The sequence below is a fragment of the Hylobates moloch genome, unplaced genomic scaffold (genome assembly GCF_009828535.3).
Source record: "Hylobates moloch isolate HMO894 unplaced genomic scaffold, HMol_V3 SCAFFOLD_8, whole genome shotgun sequence".
In the NCBI taxonomy this organism is placed as follows: Eukaryota; Metazoa; Chordata; class Mammalia; order Primates; family Hylobatidae; genus Hylobates; species Hylobates moloch.
Window position 1 is genome coordinate 8077266 of NW_026652283.1, and position 13978 is coordinate 8091243.

The 13978-nt window shown below is 45.8% G+C and overlaps 1 pseudogene; it reads left to right on the plus strand.

Moving 5' to 3' along the window:
• The first annotated feature begins 202 nt into the window (after nucleotides 1–202).
• On the plus strand, nucleotides 203–1193 carry LOC116473908 (Fanconi anemia core complex-associated protein 24-like; annotated as a pseudogene).
• The last annotated feature ends 12785 nt before the right edge of the window (nucleotides 1194–13978 follow it).

Below are 13978 nucleotides of genomic sequence, written 5' to 3' on the forward strand. Positions count from 1 at the left end.
CATGCACCACCACGCTCTGCTAATTTTGTTTTTAATAGAGACGGGGTTTCTCCATGTTGGTCATGCTGGTCTCGAACTCCCGACCTCAGGAGATCCGCCTGTCTCGGCCTCCCAAAGTGCTGGGATTACAGGCATGAGCCACTGCGCCCAGCGGTCTTTCTTATGTCTAAGACATTGGCAAATAATTTCAGTCTTTGAAAGAATGCTCTGCAGACGAGATCCTGCCAGAGGCCCTAACTTCTGGAATGCGGGGCTGTGTTCAGGAGAGACTGTTCAAGTTCTGTCTTGCATTTCCCTCACTGTGGTCACTGAGAAATGGCATGGATTCCAGCTGGTGCAGGGGATGCAAAGGAAAATTAAGCTCATTTTTCAGGATGATCTGACATCAGATTTTTACCTATTTAGCAGATGCTGCATTCTTTATGTCACTGAAGCTGATTCAGTAGCCAGAAAATAGCTACATAAAGAGGCTTGGTCAGGTTAGGAATTCCAGTAATCTTCAAGGGGTTGTATTAGTTGAAAAAACTCATATGAGTGAACAATACTTTCCAGCCATACAGAAGTTCACTGTGCTTGACCTTGGGATGGCCAGCCAGATGGAAGCATCCTGCCTCACCATCCGGTGAATTGAAGAGCAAACCAAAGAGCTCTGGAAAAATCCTTTCTCAGGAAGAAAGGGGCTCTGTTTTCTGAGCCATTTATTCTTTGTTTTTGTTTTTGTTTTGAGACGGAGTCTCACTTTGTCATCCAGGCTGGAGTGCAGTGGTGGCATGATCTTGGCTCACTGCAACCTCCACCTCTCGGTTCAAGTGATTCTCCTGCCTCAGCCTCCTGAGTAGCTGGGATTACAGGCACCCGCCACCACCACCAAGCCTGACTAATTTTTGTATTTTTAGTAGAGATGGGGTTTCACCATTTTGGCCAGGCTGGTCTTGAACTCCTGATCTCAAGTAATCCGCCTGTGTGGGCCTCCCAAAGTGCTGGCATTACAGGCACGAGCCACTGCGCCCAGCCCATTCCTTCTTTGAAATGTGCAGCAGATTCCAGGAGTTGGAAAAGTTAAAGCTTTCCTTTTGCTTCAGAAGTTTCCAAGTACCCAGGAACTGAGTAATGATTGCATCCGAGAACTCGAGCAGCTTTTTGGACAAGAGCTAGCACAGCAAATCCTTGCCTTCTTCACACAGTCCAAGTGACGCATGGCCTCATATCTACTATGTATTCTCCTTTAGACCACGAACAATAAGGTCTTGTATTCATATTTAAAAACCAAGAAAAATAGTTCTTCTCACAGCAACTAGTGAAAGATGAGGTGAGGCCTGAGTGGAGCCTGCGAGTCATCCTGCTGTCAGAGCCATGTGAACCACGGCAACTCCATCTTGAATAGGAGCTGGGTAAGTGAGGCTGAAACCTACTGGGCTGCATTCCCAGATGGTTAAGGCATTGTAAGTCACAGGATGAGACAGGAGGTCAGCACAAAATACAGGTCATAAAGACCTTGCTGATAAAACAGATTGCAGTAAAGAAGCCAGCCAAAACCTACCAAAACCAAAATGGACATGAGAGTGACCTCTGGTAGTCCTCACTGCTACACTCCCACCAACGCCATGACAGTTTACAAATGCCATAGCAACATCAGGAAGTTACCCTATATGTCAAAAAAGGGAAGGCATAAATAAGCCACGCCTTATTTTTTTTTTGAGACAGTCTCACTCTGATACCCACGCTGGAGTGCAGTGGCGCGATCTCGGCTCACTGCAAGCTCCGCCTCCCGGGTTCACGCCGTTCTCCTGCCTCAGCCTCCCGAGTAGCTGGGACTACAGGCGCCCGCCACCACGCCCGGCTAATTTTTTGTGTGTGTTTTTAGTAGAGACGGGGTTTCACCATGTTAGCCAGGATGGTCTCCATCTCCTGACCTCGTGATCCACCCACCTCGGCCTCCCAAAGTGCTGGGATTACAGGCATGAGCCACCGCGCCCAGCCAGCCACCCCTTATTTAGCATAGCATCAAGAAATAACCATAAAATTGGGCAACCAGTCACCCTCGGGGCTGCTCTGTCTTTGGAGTAGCCATTCTTTTATTCCTTTACTTTCTTGATAAACTTGCTTTTCCTTTGCACTGTGGACTCGCCCTGAATTCTTTCTTGCGCAAGATCCAAAAACCCTCTCTGGGGGTTTGGATCGGGACCCCTTTCCTGTAACACCGCTATACTGTCTCGGTTCAGGCATTGAAGTTATTGGACTGCGGAGGGCACTGCCTCATTCAGTTAAGATGACAAGCGTCGCTAGAGATCTCTCATTCCCAGCAAAATGCCAATTAGGGCAGATTTTAATGTGTGACCTTGACCTTCATCTATTATGGAAAGGTCTTCTATGTTTTTCTTTTGTTTTTTTTTTTTTTTTGAGACGGAGTCTCGCTCTGTCGCCCAGGCAGGAGTGCAGTGGCTCAATCTCGGCTCACTGCAAGCTCCGCCTCCCGGGTTCACGCTATTCTCCTGCCTCAGCCTCTCCCAGTAGCTGGGACTACAGGCGCCCGCCACCACGCCCGGCTAATTTTTTGTATTTTTAGTAGAGACGGGGTTTCACCGTGGTCTCGATCTCCTGACCTCGTGATCCACCTGCCTCGGCCTCCCAAAGTGCTGGGATTACAAGCGTGAGCCACCGCGCCCAGCCGGAAAGGTCTTCTAAAAAGTTTTGTGTGCTGGATCTAAAAGATCCATCTAAAGGAAACAAACTTACAATGAAGCATTGTGTATTACAAGCCCCTTGTTCCTGGGGTCAGAGCTGCTGTTCTCCAGGTCTGTTTTTTTTTTTTTTTTGAGACAGGGTCTCACTTTGTCACCCAGGCAGAAGTGCAGTGGCACAATCTTGGTCTCAAATGATCCTCCCACCTCAGCCTCCCAAGTAGCTGGGATTATAGTTCGATACCACCACGCCCAGCTAATTTTTGTAGAGATGGGGTTTCACCATAGCATATGGACACCATTCTTAGGCTGGTCTCAAATTCCTGAGCTCAAGCCACTCACCTTCCTTGGCCTCCCAAAGTACTAGGATTACAGACATGAGCCACTGTGTCTGGCAGGCCTGGTCTTCATATACCAGTGCTTTGAGGGCTGCTGCCAATGTAAACAAACAATTGTACAATATATATATATATATATATGTTGAATAAGTGTGGTATAAGAATAAATACATTTGGTCTTTGGGCCTCGTTCCTGTCACAGAGATCTTAAAATCCTTGGAATTTCCTGAGTGATAAGAGTGTCTTTTGTTATTCACAACAAGCCCCTGATCTTGCATAACCATCAGTCACACCTGAACTTGTGCTACGTTAATGCATGACGTAAGGTGTGGCTCCTATTCCGGATGAAACTGCTCACGTAAAGACCAAGGGATAAGAGGACTGGAACTATCAGCCCCACCCACTGACCTTCGGGAAGCAGGCAGGAGAGGGGGCTGGAAATAAAGCTCTATAAAAACTCATGAACAGTGGGTCTTGATGAGCTTCCGGGTTTATGGATTCATGGGCTGCTTCCACCAGCTAGGAGGGTGGTGCACTCTTAACTCCGGGACAGAAGCCCCTGTGCTCAGGACTCTTGCAGACCTCTTTACCTGGCTGTTCATCTTCCATAATCAACTGGTAAGTAATATGTTTTCCTGAATTCTGTGAGCCATTCTAGCAAATGATGGAACTCAAGGAGGAGGTCATGGGAACCCCCAAATTTATAGCTGGTCAGTCGGAAGTACCGGGACTTTCAATTGGCATCTGGGTGGGAGCAGTCTTGTGGGACTCAGCTCTAAACTTGTGGGATCTGACATTGACTGCAGGTAGATAGTGTCAGTATTGAGTTGGATTGTAGGACACCCAGCTGGTGTTGGAGAATCGGTCAGTGTGGGGAAAAAAACTCTGGTGTCAAAAGTGTTCTGTGTGAGGGTGTAGAGAAACAAGTGTATTTCTTAGAATACATACATTAAAAAACACATAAAGTTAAAGGAATCAGAATTCTTCAAAGTGGAGGGAAGAGCCTGTAGTTCCTAAATCGGGACACAAGAGGGCAACAAATAACCACCAGAGCCTTGTCGTCGCGTTGCTTTTCTTTCCAAGGGGTTTATACTTCCAGTTGATTGCTAATATAGTTCATGTAGCAAGAATATTGAACTATGCCTGGCAGGATGAAAGGCTCCTAATGACTAAGACCTGTACTTCATTTATAGTCGGTTTCCTTCTCAATGCCAGGCACTGCGTTGAGTACTGATATTTTAAAATGATGAATCAGTCAAGGAGTCAAGAATTTAGTGGGAAAGAGAAACAAGTGATTCTTATTTTTTTATTTCCCCAAAATATAAAGAAATAAAGGGTCAAACCCATTTCCATCAGTAATACTAGCTCCTTAAGATGGTGGAGAAAGGCCTGGCGCGGTGGCTCCCGCCTGCAATCCCGACACTTTGGGAGGCCGAGGCGGGCGGATCACCTGAGGTCGGGAGTTGGACACTAGCCTGACCAACAGGAGGTGAAACCCCTTCTCTACTGAAAATACCAAATTAGCCGGGCGTAGTGACGCATGCCTGCAGGAGAATCGCTTGAACCCGGGAGGCGGAGGTTGCGGTGAGCCGAGATCTCACCATTGCACTCCAGCCTGGGCAATAAGAGCGAAACTCCGTCTCGAAAAACAAACAAAAGACCAAAGATGGTGGAGAAAGACCGGGCGTGGTGCCTGTAATCCTAGCACTTTGGGAGGCCAAGTCAGTCTGGGCAACGAGGCATGTTTTGCCACATCTTAAACCCGTTTTTCCTTTTACATAGACTTGATTTTTAAAGAAGTTTTAGGTTCGCAGCAAAGTTGTATTTTTAGTAGAGATAGGGTTTCACCGTGTTAGCCAGGATGGTCTCAATCTCCTGACCTCGTGATCCGCCCGTCTCGGCCTCCCAAAGTGCTGGGATTACAGGCGTGAGCCACCGCGCCCGGCCAGGTTCACAGCAAAGTTGAAAGGCAGGTAGAGTTCCCATGTATTCCTCGCCTTCACATACGTGTCCTGTAGCATCAACATCACTGACCCAGGGTGGTACATTTGTTAAAACTGATGAACCAACATCGACACATCATCACTCAGAGTCCACCACCAGGCCCAGCTAATTTTGTATTTTCAGTAGAAACGAGGTTTCTCCATGTTGGTCAGGCTGGTGTCGTACTCGTGACCTCAGGTGATCCGCCCGACTCAGCCTCCCAAAGTGCTGGGATTATAGGCGTGAGCTACCGTGCCCGGCCTGCAACTACTGATCTTTTTAACATCTCCATACTTTTGTCTTTTTCCAGAATGTCATATAGTTAGAATCATACAGTATGTGGACTTTTCAGACTGACTTCTTCCATTTAATAATATGCTCTTAAGGTTCCTCCATGTCTTTTGGAGGCCTGATAGGTCATTTCTTTTTATTGCTGATTAATATCCCATTGTCTGAATATACCACAGTTTATTTATTCCTTCATCTACTGAAGGACATCTTGATTGCCCACAAGTTTTGGCAATTATGAATAAAGCTGCTATAAACATTCATGTGCAGGTTTTTGTGTGGGCACTAAGTTTCCTCTCCTATGGATGAATACCAAGGAGTATGATTGTTGGATCATATGGTAAGAGTATGTTTAGTTTTGTAAGAAACCACCAATCTGTCTTCCAAAGTGGCTGCCCCATTTTATGTTCTACCAGCAATGAATTAGAGTTTCTGTTGCTTCACAGCCTCCCCAGCATTTGGTGGTGTCCGTGTTCTGAATTTTGGCCAATCTAATAGGGGCATAGTGGTATCTTATGTTTTAATTTTTATGCCCTCAATAACATATAATGTGCAGCACCTTTCCATATGCCCATTTGCCATCTGTATATCTTTGATGTGGTTTCTGTTCAGATATTTTGCCCATTTTAAAAATTTAGGTTAAATTGTTGTTTTTAACAGTTCTTTTATTATTTTGAATAATATGCCTTTTCCAGAAGTGTCTTTTGAAAATATTTGTTCCCAGTCTGGCTTGTCTTCTCGTTCTCTTGATATTCTCTTTAGCAAAGTAGATGCTTGTAATTTTGGTTTTTTGTTTGTTTGTTTGAGACAGAGTCTCGCTCCTGCCGCCCAGGCTAGAATGTAGTGGCACGATCTCAGCTCACTGTAACCTCTGCCTCCCGGGTTCAAGCAATTCTCCTGCCTCAGCCTCCCGAGTAGCTGAACTTAAAGGCGCCTGCCACCACACCCAGCTAATTTTTGTAGTTTTAGTAAAGGTGGAGTTTCACCATGCTGGCCAGGCTGGTCTCAAACTCCTGACCTCAAGTGAACCACTCCCCTCAGCTTCCCAAAGTGCTGGGATTATAGGCGTGAGCCACTGTGCCTCACCAATGTTTGTAATTTTGATGAAGTCAAATTATCAATTTGAGTTCTCAATTATTTCTAAGTTCTTTCAAAGGATTATGCCTTTGGTGTCATATCTAAAAAGTTATTGCCATACTGAAGGTCATCTAAATTTTCTCCTTTTTTTTTTTTTTTTTTTTTAGATGGGAGTCTCGCTCTGCCACCCAGGCTGGAGTGCAGTGGCACCATCTCTGCTCACTGCAACCTCTGTCTCCCGGTTCAAGCGATTCTCCTGCCTCAGCCTCCCAAGTAACTGTGACTACAGGCACACACCACCACACCCAGCTAATTTTTGTATTTTTAGTAGAGCTGGGCTTTCCCTATGTTGGCCAGAGTGGTCTGGAATTCCTGAGCTCCAGTGATCCACCCGCCCCGGCCTCCCAAAGTGTTGGGATTACAGGCGTGAGCCACCACCCGGCCTAAATTTACTCCTATGTTATCTTTTAGGAGTGGTATCTTTTGCATTTTGCATGTCGGTCTGTGATCCATTTTGAGTAAATTTTTGTGAAGTGTGTAAGGTCTGTGTCTATTGTCTAGATTCCTTTTTTTTTTCATGTAAATGTCCAGTTGTTCCAGCACTTTTTTTTTTTTTTTTTTTTGAGACACAGTCTCACCCTGTCGCCCAGGCTGGAGGGCAGTGGCACAATCTCGGCTCACTGCAACCTCCCAGGTTCAAGTCTCCCGGGTTCAAGTGATTCTCTCGCCTCGGTCTCCTAAGTAGCTGGGACTACATGTGCCTGCCACCATGCCCGGCTAATTTTTTTGTATGTTTTGCAGAGACGGGGTTTCACCACGTTGTCTAGGCTAGTCTTGAACTCCTGAACTCAGGCAGTCTGCTCACCTCGGCCTTCCAAAGTGGTGGGATTACAGGAGTGAGCAACCGCACCCAGCCTGTGTTTTTTATTTCAAATTACACTTGCTCATCACTGATATATAGGAAAGCAATTAATTTTTGTATGTAAACCTTTTATCCTGTAATTGTGCTAGAATTGCTTATTAGTTTCAGGAGCTTTTTTGTAAATTCTCGTAGATTTTTTATATAGGCAATCATGTCATCTGCGAACAAAGAGTTTTATTTCTTCCTTCTCAGTCTGTACACATTTTATTTCCTTTTCATGTCTTGTTGCACTAGCTAGAACTTTCAGTATTGAAAGTGGTAAAAGAAGCCATGCTTGCCTTGGTCCTTTATCTTAGTGGGAAAGCTTCAAGTTTCTCACCAACATGATGTTAGCTGTAGTTTCTTTGTAGATGTTCTTTAAGCACTTGAGGAAGTTCCTCTTTATTTTCAGGCTTCAGAGAGTTTTTTTTTTTTTTTTTTTTTTTTTGAGATGGAGTCTCACTGTTGCCCAGGCTGGAGTGCAGTGGCGTGATCTCGGCTCACCGCAAGCTCCGCCTCCCGGGTTCACGCCATTCTCCTGCCTCAGCCTCCCGAGTAGCTGGGACTACAGGCGCCCACCACCACGCCTGGCTAATTTTTTGTATTTTTAGTAGAGATGGGGTTTCAATGTGGTCTCGATCTCCTGACCTCGTGATCTGCCTGCCTCGGCCTCCCAAAGTGCTGGGATTACAGGTGTGAGCCACCGTGCCCGGCCCATTTTGTGCTTTATGGGAGAAGTTTTGCAAACTTTTATGTGCACGTGCTTGTAAGCATGTTTTTCTATCAAAATTTGTGTTAGAATAGGGGTTTTTGGTGCGCACTGGGTTGTATGAATCTTATGCCTTTCTAAAATACTTTCACCTTGAAATATATAAACAAATGTAAAAAAGTGGTCTCGAACTCCTGACCTCAGGTGATCTGCCTGCCTCAGGCTCCGAAGTGCTGGGATTACAGGCACGAGCCACTGTGCCTGGCCAATCCTAGCACTTTGGAAGGCTGAGGTGGGCGGATCACGAGATCAAGAGGTTGCCGGGCGCGGTGGCTCACGCCTGTAATCCCAGCACTTTGGGAGGCTGAGGTGGGCGGATCATGAGATCAAGAGATTAAGAGATCAAGAGATCGCCGGGCGTGATCTTTTGTATTTTTAGTAGAGATGGGGTTTCACCGTGTTAGCCAGGATGGTCTTGATCTCCTGACCTCGTGATCCGCCCACCTCGGCCTCCCAAAGTGCTGGGATTACAGGCGTGAGCCACCGCCCTCGGCAGGAGAGTTTTTATTTTTATCCCATACTTCATGTCAAAATGCTGAGTTTTTTTTTGTTGTTTTGTTTTGTTTGATCATGAATGGGTGTTGGATTTTGTCAAATGCTCTTTCAGCATCTATTGGTATGATCATGTGGTATTTCTTTAGTCTGTTGATGCGATGGATTGCATCAATTGATTTTTCAAATATTGAGTCAGCCTTGGTTGTGGTATATAATTCTTTTTATTAAATTGTTGCATTCAGTTTGCTAATATTTTGAGGATTTTTACATCTATATTTATGACAGATATTTTAATATCTATAGGATTTGCAGTGATGCCTGCTCTTTCCTTTCTTTTCTTTTCTTTTTTTTTTTTTTTTTTGAGTTGGAATCTCTCGCCCAGGCTGGAGTGCAATGGTGAAATCTCAGCTTACTGCAGCCTCCGCCTTCTGGTTCAAGTGATTCTCTTGCCTCAGCTTCCCAGGTAGCTGGGACTACAGGTGTATGCCACCACGCCTAGCTATTTTTTTTTTTTTTTTTTTGAGACGGAGTCTTGCTCTGTTGCCCAGGCTGGAGTGCAGTGGCGCGATCTCGGCTCACTGCAAGCTCCACCTCCCGGGTTCACGCCATTCTCCTGCCTCAGCCTCTCCGAGTAGCTGGGACTACAGGCGCCCACCACCACGCCCGGCTAATTTTTTGTATTTTTAGTAGAGACGGGGTTTCACCGTGTTAGCCAGGATGGTCTCGATCTCCTGACCTCGTGATCCGCCCGCCTCGGCCTCCCAAAGTGCTGGGATTACAGGCTTGAGCCACCGCGCCCGGCCTCCTAGCTATTTTTTATTCTTTTTTGAGACAGTCTCGCTCTGCCTCCCAGGCTGGAGTGCAGTGGGGCAATCTCGGCTCACTGCAACCTCCACCTCCCAGGTTTAAGCAATTCTCCCGCCTCAGCGCCCCCAGTAGCTGGGAGTATAAGCGCCCACCACCACGCCTGGCTAATTTTTGTATTTTTAGTAGAGACAGAGTTTCACCATGTTGGCCTAGATGGTCTCGAACTCTTGACCTTGTGATCCGTCCACCTCGGTCTTCCAAAGTGCTGGGATTACAGGCATGAGCCACCGCACCCGGACTAATTTTTGTGTTTTTAGTAGAGACAGGGTTTCACCATGTTGGCTAGGCTCCTCTCGAACTCCTGACCTCAGCTGATCCGCTGATCCACCCACCTTGCCCTCCCATAGTGCTGGGATTACATTACAGGTGTGAGCCACCGAGCCCTCTCCCCGTTCCCTCCCCTCCCCTCCCCTCCCCTCCTCTCCTCTCCTTTCTTTTCCTTTTTGGAGACGGAGTCTCACTCTGTCACCCAGGGTGGAGTGCAGTAGCCCGATCTCTGCAACCTTCGCCTTCCAGGGTCAAGCGATTCTTCCACCTCCGCCTCCCCACCACGGACGCGTGACACCATGAACAGCTATTTTCTTTTTTCTTTTTTTTTTCTTTGATTCAGGGTTTTCTTTTGTTTTGTTTTTGAGACGGAGTCTCGCTCTGTCGCCCAGGCTGGAGTGCGGTGGCGCGATCTCGGCTCACTGCAAGCTCCGCCTCCCGGGTTCACGCCATTCTCCTGCCTCAGCCTCCCAAGTAGCTGGGACTACAGCACTCGCCACCACGCCTGGCTAATTTTTTGGTATATTTAGCAGAGACGGGGTTTCACCACGTTAGCCAGGACGGTGTCGATTTCCTGACCTCGTGATCCGCCCGCCTAGGCCTCCCAAAGTGCTGGGATTACAGGTGTGAGCCACCACACCCAGCCTCCATTGACTTTTAAAAAGTTAATGCTATATAGACAGCTGCATATATATAGATGCAGTGTTCAATCCTATGCAGATTTGGAGAGGGCTCCACAGAGGAATTATGGAGAAATCAGCGGTTATGAACTTTAGTGCATCAGAATCATCAATGTACAACAAAATGAGGAATCTTCAGCTCTTTCTCTAAGGATTTCAATTTGGTGTGTCTGTGGTGGGGTAAGAATACGTACTTGGCAACCACCTTCAAGTGACTCTGATTCAGATGATCTCATAAATGCAGGCTTTCTTACTTTATACCAGTATTTCTCAAATTTGAGTATGTACCTGAATCCCCCGAGGGCATGATTGCCAGATAAACACAGGATGATCTGTTTACTGTGAATTTCAGATAAACAATATAATTTTTTTAGTATGTGTCTCAAATACTGTAATATTTGGGCAAATAATCTAAGTAAAATTCAAATGTGCTTCCTCTCTAAGCATCATGAGTACTTTCAAATTAGGAGTTTAAATCTCCCTTGTGGCAGATATTTGTGATGATTATTTTGTCTTTTTAGGACATTTCAAAATATACAACCTCATCAAAAGATTTTCCTCTTCATTACTGTTTCTCCTGTTAACTTTTTCTTAATATCTCCATCCTCCTTCTGTGGTCACTTCTGAAACAAAAAGCTCCAGAGAAATGTTACAACTTATTTTTCATACTTTTTCCTGTTTTCTTTGTTTCTCCTTTTATTTTCACACTTCTTGCTCCATTTCCTCTCTCCGCCTGTGCTCTCTCCTCTTTCCTTTGTAAGTCCCCAAGTTGCCCTGGACAAAATGAAATTTCTACCAGGGCTCCCCTCCTTCCTTTCTTCCTTTCTGTTTTCTTCTCTTTTTCCTTCCTTTCTGCTTTCTCCCTAAGCCATCCATGTCAAAATTAAAATCCGTAGGAACAAATTAGGGAGTCAGGGTACTGAGGACCAGCCTACATTATTGTGTTCCAGAAGGAGATTCTGTTCTGACAGTCCTTTTGCTAGAGCAAGTTCCAAGTCAGGAAAAAAAAAAAAAAAGCAGGGGACCAGGGAGAGCTTCAAGAAACAATTGCTCTGCCTGGGGATCTGTTGGGAGAGTGATGGATGGCACTGCAGTTAGGACTTGGAGAACTGCAGGAAAAGGAGGGGAGTCATTGCCAGGCAGCATGAGGGGAGGAGGTGTCTAGAAGAAACAGCCATTCAGGAAGAGCTTATGAAAGGGGTGGAGAATGCACTGCCTGTGTATGCTGCAAGACCTTTCTGCAGACATTGTGTCTTTGTGAGCTGACTGCAGAGGCCATGTGCATGTGAAATGTATGAGAATGTATGTGTTGTTTATTTCAGATCATGGATGAACCTGTGTGAATTGCTGACTGCAAGAAACAGGAGTGGGTTGTTGAAAAGACCTTGCAGCCAGAGTGCTTGTTTGTGGTTGTGTGGTATGTGTGGCTTTTTGCCAAATGCACTGTTCTGATTCCAGCTCTGAAAGTTTAGTGGAAGTCTGGCAGATTAAGCCAAGACATAACAAAGTCAGAATTTAGAAGAAAATATGGGGGCAACATGAGAGGGAAACAGAAGCTGTTACAATAAGAGACAAGAAAAGGGAGATTTAGGGAAAGGGGAATGAGAAAACAGAAGATAAATAATAGAAATTATTTTCTTAGGAAAATTTTAAAGAAGCGCAGAAAGAAAAACAACACATTCTTTCAGATATAGGCACTGTATACTTTTAGTTCTCCTGGTACTCCAGTGACATAGTTCTTAGTCTCCCTAATTTCTTTCTGGATGGTTTCTCTTGAAATAATGTATATTACAGGTATATTTTGGTTATACCAGAGGATATTTAAACCTTACCAATTATCCAGAAATGAGCATTACCATTTTTATGTAATTAAAAAAAAACTTGTTGTTAAAGGAGGGCTGTTGAGCATAATGAAAGTTTTGATCCAGGGATTAATTGAACAGGATTAGGGAATTTTGTGTGAGTGATTAAAATAATGTGTGAAGTGCATGACATATTTCTTTCTTTCTTTTTTTTCTGAGGTGGAGTCTCGCTCTGTTGCCCAGGCTGGAGTGCAGTGGCACCATCTCGTCTTACTGCAGCCTTGGCCTCCTGGGTTCAAGAGATTCTCCTGTCTCAGCCTCCCGAGTAGCTGGGATTACAGGTGCCCAACACCACACCCGACTAATTTTTTCTATTTTTAGTAGAGACAGGGTTTCACCATGTTGGCCATGCTAGTCTTGAACTCCTGACCTCAGGTGATCTGCCTGCCTCAGCCTCCGAAAGTGCTGGGATTACAGGCGTGAGCCACTGCACCTGGCCGTGCATGACATATTTCAAAATAGGGATAATAAAATACACCTTATCTCCACATTCTAAAGATCTATTGTTATTACTTTATTAGCAAAATTTAACAGGGGCAACCTACACCTGGAATAAGATATTTAACTTAGTCATGAGATTTTCTTCTAGATTTGGTAAACACAAGGACAGCAGGCCAGGTGCGGTGGCTCACGCTTGTAATCCCAGCACTTCGGGAGGCCGAGGCGGGCGGATCATGAGGTCAGGAGATCGAGACCACAGTGAAACCCCGTCTCTACTAAAAATACAAAAAATTAGCCGGGCGTGGTGGCGGGCACCTGTAGTCTCAGCTACTTGGAGAGGCTGAGGCAGGAGAATGGCGTGAACCCGGGAGGCGGAGCTTGCAGTGAGCCGAGATCGTGCCACTGCACTCCAGCCTGGGTGACAGAGTGAGACTAAAAGGACACATAATTTTAGACTGAATGTGGGATGAAAGAGGCCCTCTTGGAGAGCCTATTTTTGTTTGTTGCCAAAATAAAATATATTTTGACTTCAAATTGCAACCATTACAATGTCTCTCTTTCCAGATTTTGTCAATTAATTTTTAAAAAAAATTTAAAGAAATTTTTGAGACGGAGTCTTTCTCTGTCCCCCAGGCTGGAGTGCGGTGGCGCGATCTCGGCTCTCCGCAACCTCCACCTCCTGGGTTCACGCCATTCTCCTGCCTCAGCCTCCCGAGTAGCTGGGACCACAGGCGCCCACCAACACGCCCGGCTAATTTTTTTGTATTTTTTAGTAGAGACGGGGTTTCACCGTGTTAGCCAGGATGGTCTCGATCTCCTGACCTCGTGATCCACCCGCCTCGGCCTCCCAAAGTGCTGGGATTACAGGCTTGAGCCACCGCGCCCGGCCGAAATTATATTTCCAACACCACTTTTGCTCCATTCATTAATCTATTGTTTTCATTCAGCCATATTTTCCTCCTGTACTTTCTACTCTTTTTTCCTCTGCCTCTCTCCTTTGTTAGTTCTTCCTCTCTGTCACGTTTCCCTGGATTTGATTAAAGTCTCCTTCACTTTCTCCTCACCCATCTTTCTTGTATGGAAATCACTCCTTTTCAGGTTTGTCTTTCTCCCCATTCCTTTCTCTGGTGTCTGTGTCTCCAGCAGAGGGGGTCTGCTGGTGATGAGGAGGTGGGGAATGAGGCCTGGGAGAACGCAGGCTGGGTATAGGCAGGAGAAAATGGGGCTTCAGCTGTTTCTGCAATCAGCCTACAAAAGGCTGACTTAAAACCTGCCTCTGTAAATCCCCCCTCTTCCGCCCCCTCAAAGGGTCTCTCTACTTCCCCACCT